The sequence below is a fragment of the Bos indicus genome, chromosome 19 (genome assembly GCF_029378745.1).
Source record: "Bos indicus isolate NIAB-ARS_2022 breed Sahiwal x Tharparkar chromosome 19, NIAB-ARS_B.indTharparkar_mat_pri_1.0, whole genome shotgun sequence".
NCBI classification, from domain to species: domain Eukaryota; kingdom Metazoa; phylum Chordata; class Mammalia; order Artiodactyla; family Bovidae; genus Bos; species Bos indicus.
In genome coordinates this window covers 38659644-38683117 of record NC_091778.1, presented here as the reverse complement: position 1 = coordinate 38683117, position 23474 = coordinate 38659644, and the positions used below count along the sequence as shown (strand labels likewise).

General features: G+C 43.9%; 1 protein-coding gene and 1 non-coding gene across 5 annotated transcripts in view; one reads left to right on the top strand and one right to left on the bottom strand.

Annotated features, from left to right (window-relative positions):
- B4GALNT2 (beta-1,4-N-acetyl-galactosaminyltransferase 2 (SID blood group)) overlaps positions 1-23474 on the top strand; it is a 75775-nt gene that overhangs the window by 8012 nt on the left and 44289 nt on the right. Inside the window, exon 1 of one of the 4 annotated variants that reach the window (XM_070773307.1) lies at positions 16287-16307. The exons of the other annotated variants lie outside the window; for them this stretch is intronic. The gene's annotated coding sequence lies outside the window, so the exon portion shown is untranslated. Of the gene's footprint in view, positions 1-16286; positions 16308-23474 lie in introns of those variants that run through there. 4 annotated transcript variants of the gene reach the window in all.
- LOC139177849 (small nucleolar RNA SNORA3/SNORA45 family) lies at positions 2481-2606 on the bottom strand. Its single transcript, XR_011562315.1, has one exon. It is a non-coding gene; the product is annotated as a small nucleolar RNA SNORA3/SNORA45 family (small nucleolar RNA).

Sequence of the window (23474 nt, the reverse complement as noted above, 5' to 3'; positions counted from 1 at the left end):
AACAAAACAGTATTATTTTATATAGTCAGTAGTCATCTAGACTTACCCACTTTTCAGTTTTATTTCTCTTCCTTATTTCTTTATGATCTTCCTTCTGGAGTAATTTACCTTTAGTAGTTATTTTAGTACAAGTATGCTGGTGATCAGTTCCCTCAAATGTTGCTTGTCTAGAAACACCTTTATGGGCACCTTCATTTTTTAATAGTCTTGGTGATATCAAAGATATTTCAGTATCTCTGGCTTCTCATATTGCCGGGGTCCTGCCCCGGTTGGATCCAGGGATTCCCTAGGGAGGATGACGTCGGCGACTGAGAGAAATAGAGAAAGAGATAAGGAAAGAATTTTGCAGTTAAGAAAATAGAGGAGAGAAAAGAGGCTGATATTCCTTGGTTTACGCAGAAAGCCAATAAAGCCCCAGCACGGGACTTGCTCTGTTCACGTAGGCTGCAGGCACCCTCTCGAATAGCTGAAGGTGCCCCACCTTAGGCACCTTCTCGAGTGGGTCTTAGAAGCCCAGGCAGGAAAGTGAACTCAAAGGGCCCCTGCACTCCAGGGAATCAGCCTAAAAGGAAAAGGAAAGAGAAAGAAGGACATGGGGAGCCCAAACCTGATGAGCATGGCCCACACTTTATTTTCCAAAGTAGTTTTTTTTGTTTGTTTTGTTTTTATTTATTTCTTTGACCGTGTTAGGTCTTAGTTGCAGCATGTGGGATCTACTTCCCTGACCAGGGATCGAACCCCTGGCCCCCTGCTTTGGGAGCATGGAGTCTTAGCCACTGGACCACCAGGGAAATCCCTCCAAAGTAGTTTTTATACCTCAAGTTGTGCATAGAGGATAATGGTTGGGGGGTGGGGTAGAGTCATGCAAGGTCAGCAGTCCTTGATCCTTATCGAAGCCAGGCTTTCTTTCTGCAAACTTATCATATGCAAAAGCTTTAGGTGATTTACATCATCTTCTGGCCAGGAGGCCTGTTAACATTTTATGACCCTTTCTTCAGAAAACTTATTTTTCTCTAAAGGTGATTATTCTAAAGTCAGGTGCCACCCTCTGAAAGTATTAGATAAAGTTGCATTCCTATAGGGCAAAAGTGTGGTGGGCTATAACAAGAAAAGAATTAACTCAAGGGTCCAAGGTTACAAACATTAAAGCTACTACTTACATTTCTATATACCAACTATATTAATCAATACACTCCCAGGGACACAGTAGGTAAGGGATATGGAAACTTGGCAGCAAGCATTAGCTTAACAAAGAAATCCTCTACTAGTTCTAACAATTTTAACTCTCTGAGAAGCTCTGCATTGTTAGAATATCTTAAGCTTCCCATGCCTCTCGTGGTTGGGAGGCTGTGAGCAATCACATGTGTATCTGCAGGAGTCCGAACAAACCTGTCAGGCAAGCTAGAAAGTCATCAGAGGGGTTTGAATGGAAACACTCCTATTATGCCCAGGAGACTTATTAACTAGAGTTTTAAGTTGATTTTCTTACAGAGAAAGGTGGTCAGGGATAGCCCCCTGTTAATGTCAGAAGAGTTGGTGAAAGTCGTGAAATAGTAAAACAGACAGATTCTGGTTTTGGGGTAGCGCTCAGGTAGATCCGGGGCGGGGGGGCCCCTCGAGCCCTGATCACCTTGCCCGTCAGGGCTCTCCTGCATGACCTTGTCATGGGTGGGAACTCCCGTGCTGGCTCCTGGCACCATATATCCTGTTGGAAAATTAACTAGCAACTTCTTTTAAAGATAATCTTTTATGGCTGCTTTTAAGATTATCTTCTTGTATTTTATTTGTTTTTTGAAAAGCACTTGTTTAACTTTATGCATCTCCCACCATATGGCTTCAAGCTACCAGGACAAAAGCCCCACCCACACCTTAAATCTCCTCAGCTCTTCTGCTGAAGAATTTGGCCATCTTTGGCTGCTTTGGGAACTTCCCATTCCCCAGAACTTCTGAGTAGCCCAATCGCACCACACCCATGCTAGGGCTCACCCTAGTCTTGTTCTTGGCAGCATTTACCTGTGTCTCCTCACTGACCAAGATCCATGTTTTATCAAGGTTGACAGTTGGGCAGAAGCTCTGGTTCCTCTTTAAGTAGTAATGCCTCACCAATTTTGTGTGACTGGGGAGAGAAGGCAACCATTTTCATTACTTTACTATGATTAAAAAGCTATGTTTATCATCTTCACAGCCCATCTCCCCCATTACAGTGTAAGTTGTTCACTCGTGCAAAAGAGTGACATAGCAGGTACTCCACTTTTCAAATAAAACAAATCTTTAAAAAGCCACCAAAGCTATCAAGTGGAAAAGACTAGTTTTTTCATGGAACCAGAGTAAGTCACTAAGAAGGTCAGAGGCAGTGCCAAGACTAGAATTCAGGTCCCTTGATAGCTTCTATAGCTGTTACTCCTGTAACAGAGGTCTCCTAAACCTCCCCCTAGCTTGCGGGCATGCATGGATCTAACAGTTGTGTAGGTCAGTCTGATGCATGTCACTAACCTAGTGACTGTGTTGTGAGGGCCACAGCCAGTGACTAAGGTCAGCAGTTACTTTTGGAGGACTCCACTGCACTCAGGCAGTAGCTGATACCCAAGAGTGACTCTAGCCCTGATTCTCCTTATGTTTTAATTTTTACTATAATGCTTTTTGGTGTGTATTTATGTTTAATTTTCTTCCTTGTGGCTTAAATAGAACTTCACAAAAGCTCCTTCATTAGTTCTGAAAATTTTCAGTCATTTTTCTTCAAGTATTCCTCTGTCCCAGTCCCTCTTCTCCAGTACTCGAATACTTACTGTTTCCTCTGTGTCTTTGATTCTTTTAGTAATTTGAGATCTTTTGTTCCTATATTATCCATTTTGGCAGTTATTTTATTTTGCTTTTTATTGAAGTATAGTTGATTTACAATGTTTCAGGTATACAGCAAAATGATTCAGTTATACATATACATACATAAAAAAGTAGAGCTGGAAAACCAATAAGGTAGATAAGTGAAGTGAAAGTCGCTCAGTCATGACTGACCCTTTGCAACCCCATGGACTATACCGTTCATGGAATTCTCCAGGTACTGGAGTTGGGTAGCCTTTCCTTTCTCCAGTGGATCTTCCCGACCCAGAAATCGAACCGGGGTCTCCTGCATTGCAGGCAGATTCTTTACCAACTGAGCTATCAGAGAAATCCCAAGGTAGATAAACTGGTATACTAAGAATGTCATAGCAAGCTCTGTGAGAATGTTTGGAGGTAGTGTTGTAGGAAGTGGGGAGGGGCCCTACAGGACCCCAAGAGTGGGCTCTTGTCTAACACTCAGAAAAGAATTGTCCGAGGAGACACGTGCTGACCAAGCAAGAGATTTTATTGGAAAGGGCACCCGGGTGGAGAGCAGTAGGGTAAGGGAACCCAGGAGAACTGCTCTGCCGCATGGCTCACAATGTCGGGTTTTATGGTGATGGGATTAGTTTCCGGGTGGTCTTTGGCCAATCATTCTAATTCAGAGTCTTTCCTGGTGGTGCACGCATCACTCAGCCAAGATGGATGCTAGTGAGAGGGATTCTGGGAAGTGGACAGACACGTGGTGTCTCCTCTAGACCTTTCCCGAACTCTTCCAGTTGGTGATGGCTTATTAGTTCCATATTCCTTATCAGGATCTCCTGTCATAAAACAACTCATGCAAATGGTTACTATGGTGCCTGGCCAGGGTGGGCGGTTTCAATCAGTGTGCTTCCCCTAACAACTCCCCTCTGAGAGACTTTGTACTCAAGATACTTCTTGGGAATTGGGGCGGAGGTCTCTTTCTTCTGTAACTTCTTCCTGCTGTGCATGGGCGTAGGCCTGCCTAGCAGAGCAGAAGTCTCTCTCTACCTGATCTAAGTTGGGGTGTTCCACATCTGAAACCAGCTTCCACCCTTGCAGTAACAGCAATTTAGTTTGAAACTGCTGGAGTCTGCTGGAAATAAACTTTGCAGTCAGTAAATCTAGGGCCTGACGATTTTGTAGGACCATTGCAGCTAGGGAGTCTAACTGGGATTGTAGGCGTTGGAGGGTCCTTGCCGTTTTTTCTATGGATACAGCAGTGTCAGTAGAAAGCTGCTGAAATTTATGTAAAGAAGTTCCCCCCATAGCAACTCCTATCAAATCAGCGGTCAGTCCTAATGCCAGGAAAAAAGGGGTAAGTATTACTGCGCAACATATCCTCTGGTTGGTATATACTGGTGAAGGCAAAGAGGTATTACTCCAGGCCAGATCTATGTGGGGTGTAACATACCCTAGGGAGCAAGTTCCTGACCAAAAAGGTGGTAGGGATAAATAAGCTTTATCCCCAGATATGAAATAGACACCATAACTAGGTTTAAGCTGGGCAGCAAAACGGGTTTGCCAAAGAGGGACAGGATTTCCATCTGCCTTACAACTCGAACATGGCATAATGGAACAGGGGCAGTCTCTTAGTAGCTGGGAGGAGACTGTCACTCCACTTGCTGCAAAACCAGCAGCAGTGAGGGCATTTAGGAAGGGATTCAAGTGTTGTGAGGCATCCTGGGTTCTGTCCTCAAGGTAGAGAGTATTTCGTTTAGGCTCCCACCATAGGGTTAGGTTTTCAGGGGTAGGTACCCCTACAAGGGAATAACAGCGGTCAGAGTTGCCTGCCTGATTTAGAAACCAGGATGAACAGGTGTGGTTCTTTGGTCGTCCAGAACAGAACATGGATTTTCGAGAATGCTTAATAGCATCCGAGGAGAGCCTCATGTTCGGGGATAGGTATAGTGTGTCAGTTCTGCCAGAACCTCTAGTTTCCAGACTTTGGCTAAATCGTAATACCCTAGTGAAATTTCTAGGTCCTGGTTTTTCCCATCAGTTTCAACAGTGAAGGTCACCGCATATTGTGAGTTGCCTAGATTTCCCACTGACACCCCTGTCAGGGAGTCGCTTTTTAGACAGACAGGGAAGGTCACTTGGGGAATGTTAGTCAAGAGAGAAAATAAGGGCTCAGGTGGGATTGCAGATGTTATCAAGGGGGTAAATATAGACAGTTGTTGCTGATACCAAGGCATCAAGTTTTTTTCCCCTTTTTCCCAAAAGGCCATACCGTGACCAAATGGGGTGCGCTGGGTAACAGCATGTAGCTCAGCTGGAAGGGTGGGCCATTGATACCCTGGGATAGGTTGGGCACAGCCCCAACTTCTGCCATTAATGCAGATCCAGCAGGGGCTGGTTAGGTTGAGTCGAGAAGCAGTGTGGTTTGCAAGCATATATGCCTCGTTTAGGGAGAGATTAATAGCCATACAGGGAGACAGGATTAGAAAGAGGAAAAACATCATATGATGCGTTTTTACTTATCTGAGGGAGAGTTGATGGGGTTCCACCTGAACAAAAGTCTGAGATCTTCAACAGGTTCACAGGAATAATTGTCCTCTGGTTTTGGAGTCTCAGTCCCCGTCGCCCCCTCCTGTAGACCATGGGGTTTTATTCTAGAATTGTGGACCCAGGAAGATAGACCTTCACCTTCACAGCAGTTGAGGTTACTAGAACAACCTGATATGATCCTGTCCATTTCTCAGACAGCTGGCTTGGACTCCCTTTTTCTTGCCAGGTCTTTACTAATACTTGGTCCCCAGGCTCTACCTGGGGATTTTTCAAGTTTTCCTGTGGTCTATGGAGGATCTGTTCTCCATGTCATTGGAGTTCTTGTTGAAACCTTCCCAGGTCAATTATATGTTTTAAGCGAGTATTGGCATCCTCATCAAAAAACAAATCAGAAGAATGGACGTCCATACATCATTTCATAAGGGCTTAATAATAGTGGCCGTTTGGGGGCTGTCCGTACCCTCATGAGGGCTATGGGTAGCATATGGATCCACTTATTATGTGTTTCTTGACACAGCTTGGCCAGAGCCCTTTTAAGAGTCTGGTTGGCTCTCTATACCTTTCCCGAAGCTTGAGGCCTCCGGATGAGTGAAGGCGGTATTTTATGCCTAAGCATGCGGCCAGGTTCTGGGATATTGTGGCTGTAAATGAGGGCCCTCTGTCACTCTGAAGTGATCGAGGCAACCCAAACCTAGGTACTGTCTCCTTCAGCAGAGCTTTACAGACTTCTGTGGCTCTCTCTGTCTTAGTAGGGAATGCTTCAATCCATCCTGTGAACATGTCAATAAAGTCAATAAAGACTAGCAAATAAGAAAACCCTTGGGTCTTTGGCATGGCTGTAAAATCCACCTGGCAGTCCTCTCCTGGGTATGATCCCCGATGTTGGACAGGTTTAATTAGAGGAGGTGGCAAGGGTCTGGTTTTGGGGTTATTTCTTAGACAGGTATCACAATTCTGTGTGACCTGTCTAACAACCTTAGCCAACTGGGGATGGTAGAGAATAGGCTTGAGCAAGGTTTCCAGATTCTCTCTTCCAAAATGGGTACTTTTATGTAAGGAGTTAGTAATTCTCCAAACCTGAGAGTCAGGGAGTATTACCTTGGGCCTGATCAGTCTGAAACCACCCATGTGACCCAATCTCCCAGCCCCGCTCAGCATATTGGGAATGTTCCTCTGGAGTATAATCTGGAGTCAGGGTTTCCTTGGGGAAAAGGGGGCAGATAGCAGTGATAGGGCTAGCTTCCCTAGCAGCTCGTTTTGCCTCCTGATCAGCTTTTCTATTTCCCTGGGCCTCCTCTTCTTGCCCCTTTTGGTGACATTTACAGTGGATGACAGCTAATTTTGCAGGAAGTTTGACTGCCTCCAGGAGCCTGAGAATGAGCTCTTTGTGTTTAATAGGAGAGCTTCGAGCACTGAGCATCCCTCTTTCTTCCCAAATTCCTGCATGGGTGTGCAGGATGAGGAAAGCATACTTAGAGTCCATATACACATTAATCCTCTTTCCTTCCCCTAATTCCAAAGCTCTTGTCAGGGCAAAAAGTTCAGCTTTCTTTTCAGACCCACTTTCCTTAGTTTCTTCTAGGCTCACTACAGCATATTCTGCTTTCCTCTCTCCCTTTTCTACAAAACTACTGTGATCTGTGTACCATTTGTCCTCTGGGTCAGAAAAAGGTGTCTCTGATAGGTCCGGGCGAGAAGAGTATAACTCGTCTATGATTTGCATGCATTGGTGATCTAAAGGGGAAGTAGGGGGATCTGGCAGTAAGGTGGCTGGATTTAAAGTCTGACAGACCCTCAACTTTATTTCTGGAGTGTCAAGGAGGAGGGCTTGGTATTGGGTGATCCTTCCCCCTGTCATCCACCTATCCCCTTTAGTTTCCAAGACCGCTTGCACCTGGTGAGGTGTATACACTGTGGTGGCTGACCCAGGGTCAGCTTAGATGCCTCCTTAACCATAAGAGCGGTGGCCACTACTGCCCGGAGGCAAGTGGGCCACCCTCTGGCCACCTCATCTAGTTGTTTTGAGAGATAAGCCACGGGTTGTAATACAGGCCCCATCATTTGTCCTAACATCCCAAGAGCAGTTCCTATCCTTTCAGAAACATAAAGCTTGAAAGGCTTTTCCAGGTTTGGGAGGCCTAAAGCTGGGGCTGTAGTGATAGACTCTTTTAGGGCATTAAAGGCCACCTTGCAGGTCTCATCCCAGTCGAGTGGCTCTTCCTCTTTCCCTCTTAACTTTTCATATAGGGGTTGGGCCAGATTGCCATAATTAGGAATCCAGATCCTGCAAAACCCAGTAATTCCTAAAAATCCTCTAAGCTGTTTTTTTGTTTGGGGATATGGGGTATTTAAGATGAGGGATTTCCTCTGGGGGTCGAGCATTCTTTTTCCTTCCATAATTATAAATCCAAGATATTTTACTTGGGTTAAGTTAATCTGAGCTTTCTTGGGGGATACTCGATAACCCTTTTCATACAGGAAATTTAGAGTTTTAACAGTGTCCCTTTGAGAGCTGGTAAAGTCTGGACTAGCTATAAGCAAGTCATCCACATATTGTATTAGATTGCTGTTCTTTAAAGTTAATTCCCTTAGTTCCCTCCCCAAAGAAGTCCCGAAAATATGAGGGCTGTCCCTAGACCCTTGTGGTAGTCGAGTCCAGCAGAGTTGTATGGCCTCCCTTGTTTCCAAGTCCCGCCACTCAAAAACAAAGAGTTTTTGGGATTCAGGATGGAGAGGAATGCAGAAGAAGGCATCTTTAAGATCCAAGACTGAGAAGTACTTAGCATTTCCTGGGACTTGGGATAGGAGGGTATACGGATTTAGGACTATGGGGTGGATGGGAACCACAGCTTCATTAACAGCTCTTAGATCCTGGACGAATCAATAAGATCCATCTGGTTTTTTAACAGGCAAGATTGGAGTATTGTAGGGAGACTCACAGGTGATTAGAAATCCAGTATCTCGATATTTGTTAACTAATGGTCTAAGACCTTCAAGAGCTTCTGGTTTTAAGGGATATTGTCTTTTCCAGGGGTAGGGAGCATTTGGCCTCAGAAGAATCTTTACTGGTGGAACATTTATGGCTAGACCAGGGCTGGAGACATCCCACACCTGGGGATTGACCTCATCTAAGAAAGGGACAGACTCCTCCTAGACAGACACTAGGCAAAGGAAATTATCGACTTCTAGCTTTCCCCAAGTCACTCTGGTCTGGAGGCGGCAAAGAAGGTCTCTCCCCAGTAGGGGAGCAGGGCAACCAGGGATGTATAAGAAGGGGTGGGTTCCTTGCCAGTTGCCCACCTTACAATCGAGGGGCTTAGTAAAATTTCGGCTTTGGGGTTTTCCATCTACCCCTATCACTGTTTTAGTCTGGGAGTCTAAAGGTCCTAATCGGAAAGGAAGAACAGAGAAGGCAGCCCCCGTGTCTAAAAGAAAGTTCACATCCTTACTTTCTATTTGTAGAGTCACCCAAGGGTCGAGAGGAGTGATCTGGACCTCACCATTCACGGAGGTTTCTCGAGCCGCTGGGCACCATCAGTCCCGGTCGCCCAGGACTAATACAGAGGGAGCAGGTTTAGGGGTCTCCATACGCCTTCCCTTAGGGCGATATGGGCACTCCCTTTTCCAATGCCCATCCTCTTTGCAGTAGGCACACTGGGTGTGTCTCAGCCGCGGTGGATTGTTAAGATCCTTTTTCCTTCCTTGCTCTCCCCTGGACTCTCGCGTAGTGGCAGGATGAATCAAAACCAGGATTTTAGCCTGTTGTTGGGCCAAGGCCTGGGTCTGCCTTTCTATTCTATCTTTTCGGGCTTCCTTTTGCTCCCTTTTTGCTTCGTTCTCCCGATCCCTGTTCAAAAACACCCTATTTGCCTCCTCCACCAAGTCGGAAATTTGGGTCTCTGGTCCTTTTCCTAGTTTTTGTAATTTTCTCCTTATGTCTGGGGCTGCCTGGGTTACGAAGGAATGGGCCAACAGGACTCTTCCTTCCATACTTTTTAGATCTGTCTTGGTAAAGTTTTTAAAGGCTTCTGTGAGTCTGCGCAAAAAAAAAGAGCTGGATTTTAATTTTCTTCCTGTGTAACCTCTTTTATCTTATTATAATTAACAACCTTTTGGACACCCTGGGTCATTCCCTGTAGTAGGCAAGTAATGAGGTGTCTTAAGGATTCCTTTCCTGCCCTTGTATTAGGATCCCAGTCTGGTTCTGTAGAGGGGATTGCCTCTTTGGCAGGCGCCAGACTGACATCTACCCACTTTCTTTCATCAGCCACTTTTCTAGCCTAATCTAGGATTCGATCTTTTTCCTCATCATTACAACAGCGGGTGAGGATGACCATTATATCCCTCCAGGTGAGGGAGAAGTTAAGGCTAAGACACTCAAATTCATCCTTAAATTTTTGGGGGTTCTCGGAATATGAGCTCAGTTGTTCCTTGCATTGGGTAATGTCTTGCATAGAGAACGGAATATGAACGTGCATGGTTCCCCCCTCCCGTCTGGTACCTCTATTAGGGGGCAGATTTTGTCTGAGGATGACCTTTCCTTCTGTGGAGGACAAAGCTTACTTCCTGATCGTAAACCCATGGGGGAGGGGGCATATGGAGGCGGAGCTGAGGCGATGGTGAGTGACTTCCCTTCAGATCCCATGACTTCTGGGCCCAGCCTCCTGACTTCCGGGTCCGAGCTCATGACTCCCGGGTGTGTCTTACCCTCCTTTCCCAGTGACTTCTCTGCTGAAGCAGAGGAGGTCAAGAGAAGGTCAAGGGGATCTTCTGTATCAGACCTTGCTAAAAGGATTTTGGAAGAGCGTTTATCAAATTCCTCAAGCTTATATTTTCCCTTTTTCCCGGAATCCTGGTTCAGTTCAGTTCAGTTCAGTCACTCAGTCATGTCCGACTCTTTGCGACCCCATGAATCACAGCACGTCAGGCCTCTCTGTCTATCTCCAACTCCAGGAGTTCACTCAGACTCACGTCCATCGAGTCGGTGATGCCATCAGCCATCTCATCCTCTGTCGTCCCCTTCTCCTCCTGCCCCCAATCCCTCCCAGCATCAGAGTCTTTTCCAATGAGTCAACTCTTCGCATCAGGTGGCCAAAGTACTAGAGTTTCAGCTTTAGCATCAGTCCTTCCAAAGAAATCCCGGGGCTGATCTCCTTCAGAATGGACTGGTTGGATCTCCTTGCAGTCCAAGAGACTCTCAAGAGTCTTCTCCAACAACACAGTTCAAAAGCATCAATTCTTTGGCACTCAGCTTTCTTCACAGTCCAACTCTCACATCCATACATGACCACAGGAAAAACCATAGCCTTGACTAGACGAACCTTTGTTGGCAAAATAATGTCTCTGCTTTTGAATATGCTATCTGGGTTGGTCATAACTTTTCTTCCAAGGAGTAAGCGTCTTTTAATTTCATAGCTGCAATCACCATCTGCAGTGATTTTGGAGCCCCCCAAAATAAAGTTTGTCACTGTTTCCACTGTTTCCCCATCTATTTCCCATGAAGTGATGGGACCAGATGCCATGATCTTCGTTTTCTGAATGTTGAGTTTTAAGCCAACTTTTTCACCCTCCTCCTGGTAGAGGGCCATAAAGGCCTGGACATAGGGAACCTCCTTGTATTTACCCTCGTGTTTGCAGTATAGACTGAGCTGTAAAATGGTGTTGTATCCAAGTGATCCCGACTGCGGCCATTTTTCCCCTCCTTCCAGGGAGTAAGTAGGCCAGTACTGAGTACAGTATTTGATAGGTTTTTTCTTTTTTAGCTCTTCCAGTTGGTGTCCCTCCCAGTGAGCCAAAAGACAACCCAGCGGGGTGTCTAAAGGGAAGCTAGGCTTATTTCCCATTTTAGTGACAGTATAGTTTATATCTCATTCCCAGGGGACAAGTATTGGGGTGGATGCCCCTATATCTGACTCTAGAGAGATTGTAAGCTCTCTCCTGGTCCCAAATTGCCTGATTGTATATGCACCAAAGGAAATGTTCAGTAGTAAGCACAATCAACGGTGCTGTAGGACTGGTCCCGAAAGGTGAATTAACCCCTAATGATGTGTCTAGGGTGTTAATTTTTACCCAAGACCAGGTGCGACTATACTGAACCCCGTTAATCACTTCCACATGGAAGCACTCAGCCAAATGCTCAATTAAATGGCTGAATTTATAGAAACAGGGCACCCAATGGAGGGCTTCTAACGCCCTATTGTCTCCCCAAGAACACAAAGCACAATTGATGGGGAGCAGAGAGCGTAGCCTCTCAGAAAATCTCTTGCAAAGACCCAGAACTTCAGGTCCGAGTATCAGCAGACAGAGTGAATAAAAATAACTTGGGTCTTCACAGAGAGGAAAAGAGGCCAGTTTGAGAGAAGGAGTGGGAAGAGACAAAAGGTGGAAGAGACAAAAGAGAAAGAGGAAAAAGAAAAAAGGGGTGGCCTTACAGACGTCCCCTGCCACCTACAGATACCCAGGCGTTACGGGGCTTTTTCCTGGGCCTCCAGAGAAGGGAGGACTGGAACTTGGCCCTACCAGAAATCAGAACCAGAATTCGAGTTCTCTGCCAAGAGGAGGTGATCAGTCTCCAATCCTCAGCTCAGGCTGAGGCCCTTTGACCAGACTCCTGCGTCCAGGACCGGGGGACTAGAAAAATAGGATGGGATAGGTTGAAAGGAGGGGTGAGATAAAAGGGGGTCAACAAAATCTCTTGTCCTTACCCGGTCAGGGCACCCTGGCCAGTTGTCCATGTCAGGAGGAGACCAGGGACAAACGAGTCCCAGTTGCAGCCGCTGGGTCAGATCCGTCGGCAGGTGAGCTGGTCCTGGAGTACCCCAAGCGGTCTGGATGTCAGCCTCAGTAAAAATGGGGGTGTCCCTTCGTGGTAGCCAGTTGTTGTAGGAAGGGGGGGACCCCTACAGGGTCCCAAAGGTGGGCTCTTGTTTAACACTCGGGAAAGAATTGTCCGAGGAGACACGTGCTGACCAAGCAAGAGATTTTATTGGAAAGGGCACCCGGGTGGAGAGCAGTAGGGTAAGGGAACCCAGGAGAACTGCTCTGCCGCATGGCTCACAATGTCGGGTTTTATGGTGATGGGATTAGTTTCCGGGTGGTCTTTGGCCAATCATTCTAATTCAGAGTCTTTCCCTGGTGGTGCACGCATCACTCAGCCAAGATGGATGCTAGTGAGAGGGATTCTGGGAAGTGGACGGACACGTGGTGTCTCCTCTAGACCTTTCCCGAACTCTTCCAGTTGGTGATGGCTTATCAGTTCCGTATTCCTTATCAGGATCTCCTGTCATAAAACAACTCATGCAAATGGTTACTATGGTGCCTGGCCAGGGTGGGTGGTTTCAATCAGTGTGCTTCCCCTAACAGTAGTAGATGCAGGTTAGGTTAGAAAACTGTAGCTTGGATATTAGGTTATGAAGGGCCTGTAATAGGCCTCCCAGTTGGCTCTAGTGGTAAAGAACCCAGCTGCTAATGCAGAAGACACAGGAGATGTGGTTCAGTCCCTGGGTTGGGAAGATCCCCTGGAGTAAGAAATGGCAATCACGCCAGTATTCTTGCCTGGAGAATCCCATGGACAGAGGAGCCTGGCGGGCTATAGTCCATGGGGTTGCAAAGAGTCAGACATGACTGAAGTAGCTTAGCACAAGCACTAGCATACATATATATCTATTCTTTTTCAGATTCTTTTCCACTATAGGCTATTACAAGATACTGAATATAGTTCCTTGTGCTGTAGAGTAAATCCTTGCTGTTTACCTATTTTATATATAACAGTGTTTATCTATTAATCCCAGTTCCTAATATATCTGTCCCCCTCCTTGGTAGTTATAGTCTGACCTATCTTCCAGTCTTGTCAAATTCTCTGTTAAATTCATCCACTTAAGCTTTCAGTACTGTTATTTTTTTATTTCTAAAATTCCTGTGTCTTTTTATATTCTCCAATTTTGTGTTTGGGAAGCAAAAGGCAAAGGAGAAAGGGAAGGATATACCCAAGTGAATGCAGAGTTCCAGAGAACAGCAAAGAGATAAGAAAACCTTCTTAAGTGAACAGTGCAAAGAAATAGAGAAAAACAATAGAATGGAAAAGACTGGAGATCTCTTTGAGAAAATTGGGAGATAACAAGGGAACATTTCATGCAAAAATGGGCGCAATAAAGGACAGAAACAACAAGGGCCTAACAGAAGCAGAAGCGATTAAGAAGAGGTGGTAAGGATACACAGAAGAACTATAAAGGTCTTAATGACCTGGATAATCATGATGGTCTGGTCACTCCCTAGAGCCAGACATCCTGGAGTGTGGTGTCAAGTGGGCCTTAGAGAGCATTACTATGTACAAAGCTAGTGGAGGTGATGGAATTCCAGCTGAGCTATTTCAAATCCTAAAAGATGATGCTGTGAAAGTGCTGCACTCAATATGTCAGAAAATTTGGAAAACTCAGCAGTAGCCACAGGACTGGAAAAGGTCAGTTTTCATTCCAATCCCAAAGAAAGGCAATACCAAAGAATGTTCAGACTACCACACAGTTGCACTCATTTTACATGCTAGCAAGGTAATGCTCAAAATCCTTCAAGCTAGGCTTCAGCAGTACGTGAACTGAGAACTTCCAGATGTACAAGCTGGGGTTAGAAAAGGCAAAGGAGGGACTTCCCTGGTGGTCCAGTGGGTAAGACTCTGTGCTCCCAATGCAGGAGGTCATGGTTCAATCTCTGGTTAGGGAACTTGATCCCACATGCTGCAGCTAAGGCCAAGAACAGCCAAATAAATAAATAAAATAAATAAATATTGAAAAAAAAGAAAAGGCAAAGGAACCAGAGACCAAATTGCGAACATCTGTTGGATCATAGAAAAAAAGGGAATTAAAAAAAAAACTACTTCTGCTTTACTGACTACCCTAAATCCTTTGACTCTGTGAATCACAACAAACTGTGAAAAGTTCTTAAAGAGATGGGAATACCAGGCCACATTACCTGCCTCCTGAGAAACCTGTATGCTGGTCAAGAAGTAACAGTTAGAACCATCCATGGAACAGCAGACTGGTTCAAAATTAGGAAAGGAGTACATCAAGACTGTATATTGTCACTCTGCTTATTTAACTTATATGTAGAGTACATCATGCAAAATGCTGGGGTGGGTGAAGCACAAGCTGGAATCAAGATTGCTGGGGGAAATATCAAAACATCAGATATGCAGATGATACCACTCTAACGGCAGAAAGTGAAGAGGAACTAAAGAGCCCCTTATGAGGGTGAAAGAGAAAAGTGAAAAAGTTGGCCTAAAATTCAACATTCAGAAAACTAATATCATGGCATCTGGTCCCATCACTTCATGCAAATAGATGGGGGGGGGGGAAATGGAAGCAGTGACAGATTTTATTTTGGGGGGCTCCAGAATCACTTCAGACTGTGACTGCAGTCATAAATCTAAAAGACACTTACTCATTGGAAGAAAAGCTGTGACCAACCTAGATAGCATTTTAAAAAGCAGAGGCATCACTTTACCGACAAAGGTCCACATAGTCAAAGCTATTGTTACTGAAATTGCAAGTCCATATGCCTGATGCGGTGAGGCCCATCAATATTCAACATTAGAGTTTGGAATAGAGAAAGGTTTATTACAGATTCATAGAAGGAGATGAATCTGTAATCTGCTCATGCCCTAAGATCCCCCAAAGTTACTGAAAGCTTTCAGCAAGTCCCTTTAAAAGCAAAGGGTGAGGGATGGGCGTGGTTAGTTGTTGCAGACTTCTCCGTGTCAGATCCTTTGTTCTTGAGGTCTGGTGGGAGAAGGTAATGGCAACCCACTCCACTACTCTTGCCTGGAGAATCCCATGAACGGAGGAGCCTGGTAGGCTACAGTCCATGGGGTCTCGAAGAGTCGGACACAACTGAGCGACTTCATTTTGACTTTTCAGTTTCATGCATTGGAGAAGGAAATGGCAACCCACTCCAGTATTCTTGCCTGGAGAATCCCAGAGACAGAGGAGCCTGTTGGGCTGCTGTCTATGGGGTCGCACAGAGTCAGACACAACTGACGCAACTTAGCAGTAGCAGCAGCAGCATGGTCAGGTAACCATGTTCCTGTAAATCTCTACCAGATAAATGTTATTCTCTGTCCTGACAAGAAAGGACAAAGTCCCAAGGCACAACTTTCACCCCAAAGCCCCAGTCCTGGCTAAGAGGAGGCAGATCTCAGTTGGTAGCTCATCAGGGCCAGGTTCCCACATCCTGCCCAACTGTCATCCCTGAGGGAGCCAGGCATCCAACCCAACTGGCCCTCAGTTTGCTCAGGCCACCCAAGTGGGGAGACCAGATCTCTCAGACTGCAACTCACACAAATGGCCACTGCTATTAGGTTGCAGAGACAGAGATGGGGGAGAGGTTCACTGCTGCCTCAAGGGCTGAGCCAAGGCTAGTGGAAGGGGCCTTAGTGAGAGCTCTGGAGCCCTACAGGATGTAGTCCCCAGTCTGTTCCCTGGGCTGGCCAGCTGACCTTCTGGCCCAAGTCTGGGTAAGCTGGAGGCCCACCAGGAGAAGGCCTGAATCTGCCTCTTATGTCAGTCTCCACTGGATGACCACCATACCACCGCCTGTTGACTCAGTCACCTCCCTAGTGATTGACAGGTACTAGTGGGCGGGGCACACTGCAGCCCTGACCAATAGTTGAGCAAGACAACTAACGGTCGCTCACTGATGGTTGGTTGCTGTGGGCAGGGCCCACTGAGGCAGGGAGCAATGGCTGAGCAAGACCTGATGCTTAGTAACAGGGGGGAGAGTAATAAGACACAGCAATGGCTACCTGCTAAGGGCTGTGCTCTTCCTGCTCTGTTACAGGAACATCAAGAGCTTCTAAAATCAGGGAGAGAAAACCCTGACATCCCTGTAGAAGAAAAGGCTAGAGCAGGGCTTCTTCGTGGGCCAGAGACTCCTGAGGGCCCCAGTGACCTCCTTAGGGAGTCTGTAAGGTCAGAACTATTTCATGATAGTATTAAGATGCTAGTTGCCTTTTTCACTATGCTGACTTGGACACTGATGATGCAGGGGCAATGATGGAAAGCTGCTGCTGGCACCTTCGCTTGAACTGGTGGGAGTTGCATTCTTCCCACCACACCCAGGGGAAACTTCAGAATATCCTTGATGAAATGGTTAAATCAATTGATTTTTTTTAAAATACCAATTTTGGACTTCCCTGGAAGTCCAGTGGTTAAGGCTTTGTAGTTCCAGTGCAAGGGGTGAGGGCTCAGTCCCTGGTGGGGGAATGAAGGTCCTGCATGTGGCATGGAGAAAAATAAACAATTAAAAATATATCTTTTGATGAACAGTAAAACATTCCTAAAACAGACTGAAGTGCAGTTGTTGCCTCAAGAAAAAGTGCTTGTGCAATTTGAGCAGGGAGCTGAACTAACTGCCTTTTTTTTTTATAACCACTTTTTAAAAATTTATTTTTTAATTGAAGGATAATTGCTTAACAGAATTTTGTTGTTTTCTGCCAAATACCAATATGAATCAGCCACAGGTATACGTATGTCCCCTCCGTATTGAACCTCCCTCCCCACCCCACCCTCTAAGTTGTTACAGAGCTCCTGTTTGAGTTCTGAGTCATATAGCAAATTCCCATTGCTTATCTATTTTACATATGGTAATGTAAGTTTCCATGTTACACTCTATATGTCTCACCCACTCCCTCCTCCCCATCCTCGCCATGTCCATAAGTCTGTTCTCTCTGTCTGTTTCTCCATTGCTGCCCTTCTAATAAATTAATCAGTACCATTTTTCTAGATTCCATATATATGTGTTAGTATACAATATTTATCTTTCTCTTTCTGACATGCTTCACTCTATAAATAAGCTCTAGGTTCATCCACCTCATTAGAACTGACTCTAATGCATTCCTTTTTATGGCTGAGGAATATTCCATTGCATGTATGTACCACAGCTTCTTTATCCATTCATCTGTTGATGGACATCTAGGTTGCTTCCATGTTCTAGCTATTGTAAATAACGTTGCAATGAACATTGGAGTACACTGTCTTTTTCATTTTGGTTTCCTCAGGGTATATACCTAGTGGTGGGATTGCTGGGTCAAATGGTGATTTTATTCCTAGATTTTTAAAGTGATCTCCACACCGTCTTCCATAGTGGCTGCATCAGTTTACATTCCCACCAACAGTGCAAGAGAATTCCCTTTTCTCCACACCTTCTCCCTCATTTATTATTTGTAGACTTTTTGATTATAACCGTTCTGACTGGTGTGAGGTGATATCTCATTGTAGTTTTGATTTGCAATTCTCTAATAATGAGCAGCGTTGAGCATCTTTTCATGTGTTTGTTAGCCATCTGTATGTCTTTGGAGAAATGTCTGTTTGGTCTTTTTCCCACTTTTTGATTGGGTTGTTTGTTTTTCTGGTATTGACTTGTATGGGCTGCTTGTATATTTTGGAAATTAATCCTTTGTCAGTTGTTTCATTTGCTGTTATTTTCTCCCATTCTAAGAGTTGTCTTCACCTTGTTTATAGTTTCCTTTGCTATGCAAAAGCTTTTAAGTTTAATTAGGTCCCACTTGTTTATTTTTGTTTTTACTTCCATTACTCTAGGAGGTGGATCATAGAGGATCTTGCTTTGATTTATGTCATCAAGTTGAACTAGCTGCTTTTTAATTGAAATATTTTTTTGTTTAAAGAATGAATAAAAATGAAGAATAATCTGGTTATTCAGACTTCTGTTTTTGGTAGATATCTCTTTTAAAAACAACCAAGTGATCTTGTCCATTTGAAGAAAACACCTGGTAGTACTTGTTATCAATCACAAAATTCAAGCTTTCCAAAAATCAGAACTTTGTAAAACTTATTTCTACTGCAATGAGTTTGAAAGTCTTATTATTTAGAGACCTTTCTGATGAGACTGGTGTCGATATTAATGAATGAATTCTCTGTATTGCATTAAAAATGCAGCATAGCTCAGTGAACCAATATTTTCCATAGGAATGATCAGATCAGATCAGTTCAGTTCAGTCGCTCAGTCGTGTCCAACTCTGTGACCCCATGAATCGCAGCACGCCAGGCCTCCCTGTCCATCACCAACTCCCGGAGTTCACTCAGACTCACGTGCATCAAGTCAGTGATGCCATCCAGCCATCTCATCCTCTGTCGTCCCCTTCTCCTCCTGCCCCCAATCCCTCCAGCATCAGAGTCTTTTCCAATGAGTCAACTCTTCGCATGAGGTGGCCAAAGTACTGGAGTTTCAGCTTTAGCATAATTCCTTCAAAGAACACCCAGGGCTGATCTCCTTCAGAATGGACTGGTTGGATCTCCTTGCAGTCCAAGGGACTCTCAAGAGTCTTCTCCAACACCACAGTTCAAAACCATCAATTCCTCGGCACTCAGCCTTCTTCACAGTCCAACTCTCACATCCATACATGACCACTGGAAAAACCATAGCCTTGACTAGACGGACCTTTGTTGGCAAAATAATGTCTCTGCTTTTGAATATGCTATCTAGGTTGGTCATAACTTTCCTTCCAAGGAGTAAGCGTCTTTTAATTTCATGGCTGCAGTCACCATCTGCAGTGATTTTGGAGCCCAGAAAAATAAAATCTGACACTGTTTCCACTGTTTCCCCATCTATTTCCCATGAAGTGATGGGACCGGATGCCATGATCTTTGTTTTCTGAATGTTGAGCTTTAAGCCAACTTTTTCACTCTCCACTTTCACTTTCATCAAGAGGCTTTTGAGTTCCTCTTCACTTTCTGCCATAAGGGTGGTGTCATCTGCATATCTGAGGTTATTGATATTTCTCCCGGCAATCTTGATTCCAGCTTGTGTGTCTTCCAGTCGGGCGTTTCTCATGATGGACTCTGCATAGAAGTTAAATAAACAGGGTGACATATACATATACATATACAGCCTTGACGTACTCCTTTTCCTATTTGGAACCAGTCTGTTGTTCCATGTCCAGTTCTAACTGTTGCTTCCTGACCTGCATACAGATTTCTCAAGAGGCAGATCAGGTGGTCTGGTATTCCCATCTCTTTCAGAATTTTCCACAGTTTATTGTGATCCACACAGTCAAAGGCTTTGGCATAGTCAATAAAGCAGAAATAGTGGTTTTTCTGGAACTCACTTGCTTTTCCATGATCCAGCAGATGTTGGCAATTTGATCTCTGGTTCCTCTGCTTTTTCTAAAACATCAGGAAGTTCACAGTTCACATATTGCTGAAGCCTGGCTTGGAGAATTTTGAGCATCACTTTACTAGCATGTGAGATGAATGCAATTGTGCAGTAGTTTGAGCATTCTTTGGCATTGCCTTTCTATGGGATTGGAATGAAAACTGACCTTTTCCAGTTCTGTGGCCACTGCTGAGTTTTCCAAATTTGCTGGCATATTGAGTGCAGCACTTTCACAGCATCATCTTTCAGAATTTGGAATAGCTCAACTGGAATTCTATCACCTTCACTAGCTTTGTTCGTAGTGATGCTTTCCAAGGCCCACTTGACTTCACATTCTAGGATGTCTGGCTCTATCTAGGTCAGTGATCACACCATCATGATTATCTGGGTCGTGAAGATCTTTTTTGTACAGTTCTTCTGTGTATTCTTGCCACCTCTTCTTAATATCTTCTGCTTCTGTCAGGTCCATACCATTTCTGTCCTTTATCGAGCCCATCTTTGCACGAAATGTTCCTTTGGTATCTCTGATTTTCTTGAAGAGATCTCTAGTCTTTCCCATTCTGTTGTTTTCCTCTATTTCTTTGCATCGATTGCTAAAGAAGGCTCTCATCTCTTCTTGCTATTCTTTGGAACTCTGCATTCAGATGTGTATATCTTCCCTTTTCTCCTTTGCTTTTCGCTTCTCTTCTTTTCACAGCTATTTGTAAGGCCTCCCCAGACAGCCATTTTGCTTTTTTGCATTTCTTTTCCATGGGGATGGTCTTGATCCCTGTCTCCTGTACAATGTCACGAACCTCATTCCATAGTTCATCAGGCAGTCAGTCTATCTTGCATGGTGTTATAAAATTAAGTGTAGGTAAAAGATCCATTCAAAGTCCAAATGATACCAATGAAAAAGGTTCATTGATATCGTTTCAGATTCCATGTTGCTGCTAACCTTTACACTACTACTACTTGATTTTTGGCATGGTATCAAAGATGAATATCCACAATTGTCTTTGTTCCACTTATATATCTGTATGGGGCTGTATTTTCCTCACATGTTTCAACCAGATAATGTAACAGATAAAATGCAGAAACAATATGAGGATTCATTTTATCCATTAAGCTAAATATTACAGAGATAGGCAAAAATATAAAATGGAGCCATTTTTCTCACTATTTTTTGTTTGGAAAAATGTAATTATTTTTCATAAAAATATGTTATTTGTGTTAGCTTTTAATGGGCTTATTATGTTATTTCTAAATTAATACATACTTTTAAAAACTCCTCAAATTTAATTTCCAAAATGGTAAACATTGACAGATATAACCCACAAAAACAAAAGCTCTTTGGGAGTCCTCAGTAATTTTTAAGATTATAAAGAGGTCCAGGGACTTTCCTGACAGTCCAGTGGTTAAAATTTCGCATTTCAGTGCGGGGCGTGTGATCCCTGGTGGAGGCTTTAAGATCCCACATGCTTCATGGCTTAAAAACCCAAAACATTAAAGCAGAAGAAATATTGTAAGAAATTCAATAAAAGCTTTAAAAATGGTCCACATCAAAAACAATATTTTTTTTAAAGAATAGAGATCCTGAGCCCCAGAATACTCAGAACCAGTGATCTGGGCAGTCATCAAATGCCTACTAATGTTCCGCCTAGCCTCTCTTATGGACGGGCGCACACCATCACCTATGAGGGGATTTTCTCGGAAATCAAACCTGGATCTGATCAAGCCTGTTGATCTAACTACAGATTTATAGAAATTTCAGGGAAAAAAGGAACATGGCCCGGGGCGGGGACGGGCGGTGGGCGCTGAAATCAGCACAGTCCAGACGTGGAAAATCCAAATTATGGAGGATAAACAACATGGTTCCTTAAACAAGTATGTTGCTAGGAGGAGATACAGAGGAATGTATATATTAAAAGGAACTGATGAAACATATCAACCAATGTATGGATCTTATTTAGATTCTGCTTTGATTCTATTTTTAATTGGAGTATAATCGATGTACACTGTTGTGTCGCTTTCTGTGTACAGCCACATGAATCAGCTCTATGTATACATATATCCCCTCCTTCTTCAGCCTGCCTCCCACCCCACCCCACCCCACTCCACCCCCTACGTTGTCACAGAGCACCAGGCTGAGCTCCCTGTGCTATACAGCAGCTTCCCACTAGCTATTTATTTTATGCATGGTTGTCTATATATGTCAAATGCCACTCTCTCAGTTGGTCCCACCCTCTTCTTCCACTCTGTGTCCACAAGTCTGTTTTCTATCTCTGAGTCTCTTCCTGCCCTGCAAATAAGTTCATCAGTATCACTTTTCCAGGTTCCATATATATGCCTTAATATACAATATTTGTTTTTCTCTTTCTGACTTATTTCAGTCTGTACAAAAAAATAAAAAAAGACAGAAGGGAACTCTGTGCACCTTTGATGGTAGTAAAGACTGATTGTTAGATTTTTAGCTGATAATGGTATTGGGTGTCTCTGTGTGTGTAAGAACCTTTATCTGAATCCCCCAAGCTTTAAGCAAAGAAGCAGAACTTCAATGAGGATTGCACAGTAAGAAATTTATTATAGGAATTAACACAATTTTGGGACGAGTTCCAAAAAAAAAATTAGAGAAAAGTCACCAATCATATCGTCACAGGTGAATGAGCTGAAACTGGGAAGAATTCAGAAACATCTGTTTTCTGGAGTACAGCCACAAAGAGAGTTGCTGGAGAAGTATATGAAAGGTTGCTTGTTCCTCATGGTTACCGCTACTGTGAGTTCTCAGAGAAAGTTCTTATAGTGAACCTGAGGTAGTTGGTCAGCAGGGCCAGTTGTTGGGAAGGAGGGCTGGACACAGAATTGAGGGAAAAAGGACCAAGTGGATGGAACTTGCCAGCATCTGCACTGCCTCTGAATCTCATGCAAATTTCTTTGTGACCATCCCTAACCTGGCATTACACAGGGAAGGGAATTCCAGCTTGGTTCATCTGAGTACAAAACTGCCACATTACCCTTCAAAGATAGAATATTTACTGATGAAATGATATGATGTCAAGATTTTCTTCAAAATGATTTGAGAAGTGAGGAAATAGGTGAAGAAACAGATAAATCCATTTTGTCCAGGAGTAGAAGGTAGGTAATGGGTATAATAAAATTCATTTTATCGTTCTTTTTATTTTTTGTATGTACTTGGGATTTTTTTCTATAATTAAAAAGTTTTTTCTTAAGTACCCTAATCACCCCTTGCATTTTTCCCTTGGAGTATCATTAACTTTATGGGTTTTATTTTATTTAATATGTTATAGTTAATTATAGTCATTGTTCTTGTTGATGCATCAACTATCTCAAATATGGCTGGTAGAAGACCCTTTAAACTGGCTCCTCTTTCATGGATATAACTGTGGTCTTCTTAGATAGCCCCCTTCCCTTGGTCTTCTTAGATAGCCCCCTTCCCTTCTGGCATCACAGGATATTCTAGACTTGCTTTGAATTTTCCTTACCCAAAGCCAGAATCAGCCATTTCTGCAAGGGGCTTTGCTTTTTCTTTAGAGGGGAATGCTGTATGTAAACCAAGATCCAGATGTTAGAGGTGCTCATAATTATTAGTGTGGTATCATTTCTTCCAGGTTCTTCCCTTTTTAAAAAAGTTTATTGGAGCATGGTTGATTTACTATGTGTCAGTTTCTTCCATGCAGCAACGTGATTCAGTTATACATATTTATATATATATGCTTTTTCCTATTTTTTCCACTATGGTTTGTCACAAGATATGGAATATAGTTCCCAGTGCTATAGGGCAGGACCTTGCTGTTTATCCATTCTAATGGTGTATATCTGCTAATCCCAAACTCGCAGTTCTTCCCTCTCTCACCCTCTCTCCCGTGGCAACCACGTCTGCTCTCTATGCCTGTTTCTGTTTTGTAGATACGTTCATTTGTGTTGTATTTTAGATTATACATATAAGTGGTATAATACGGTATGTG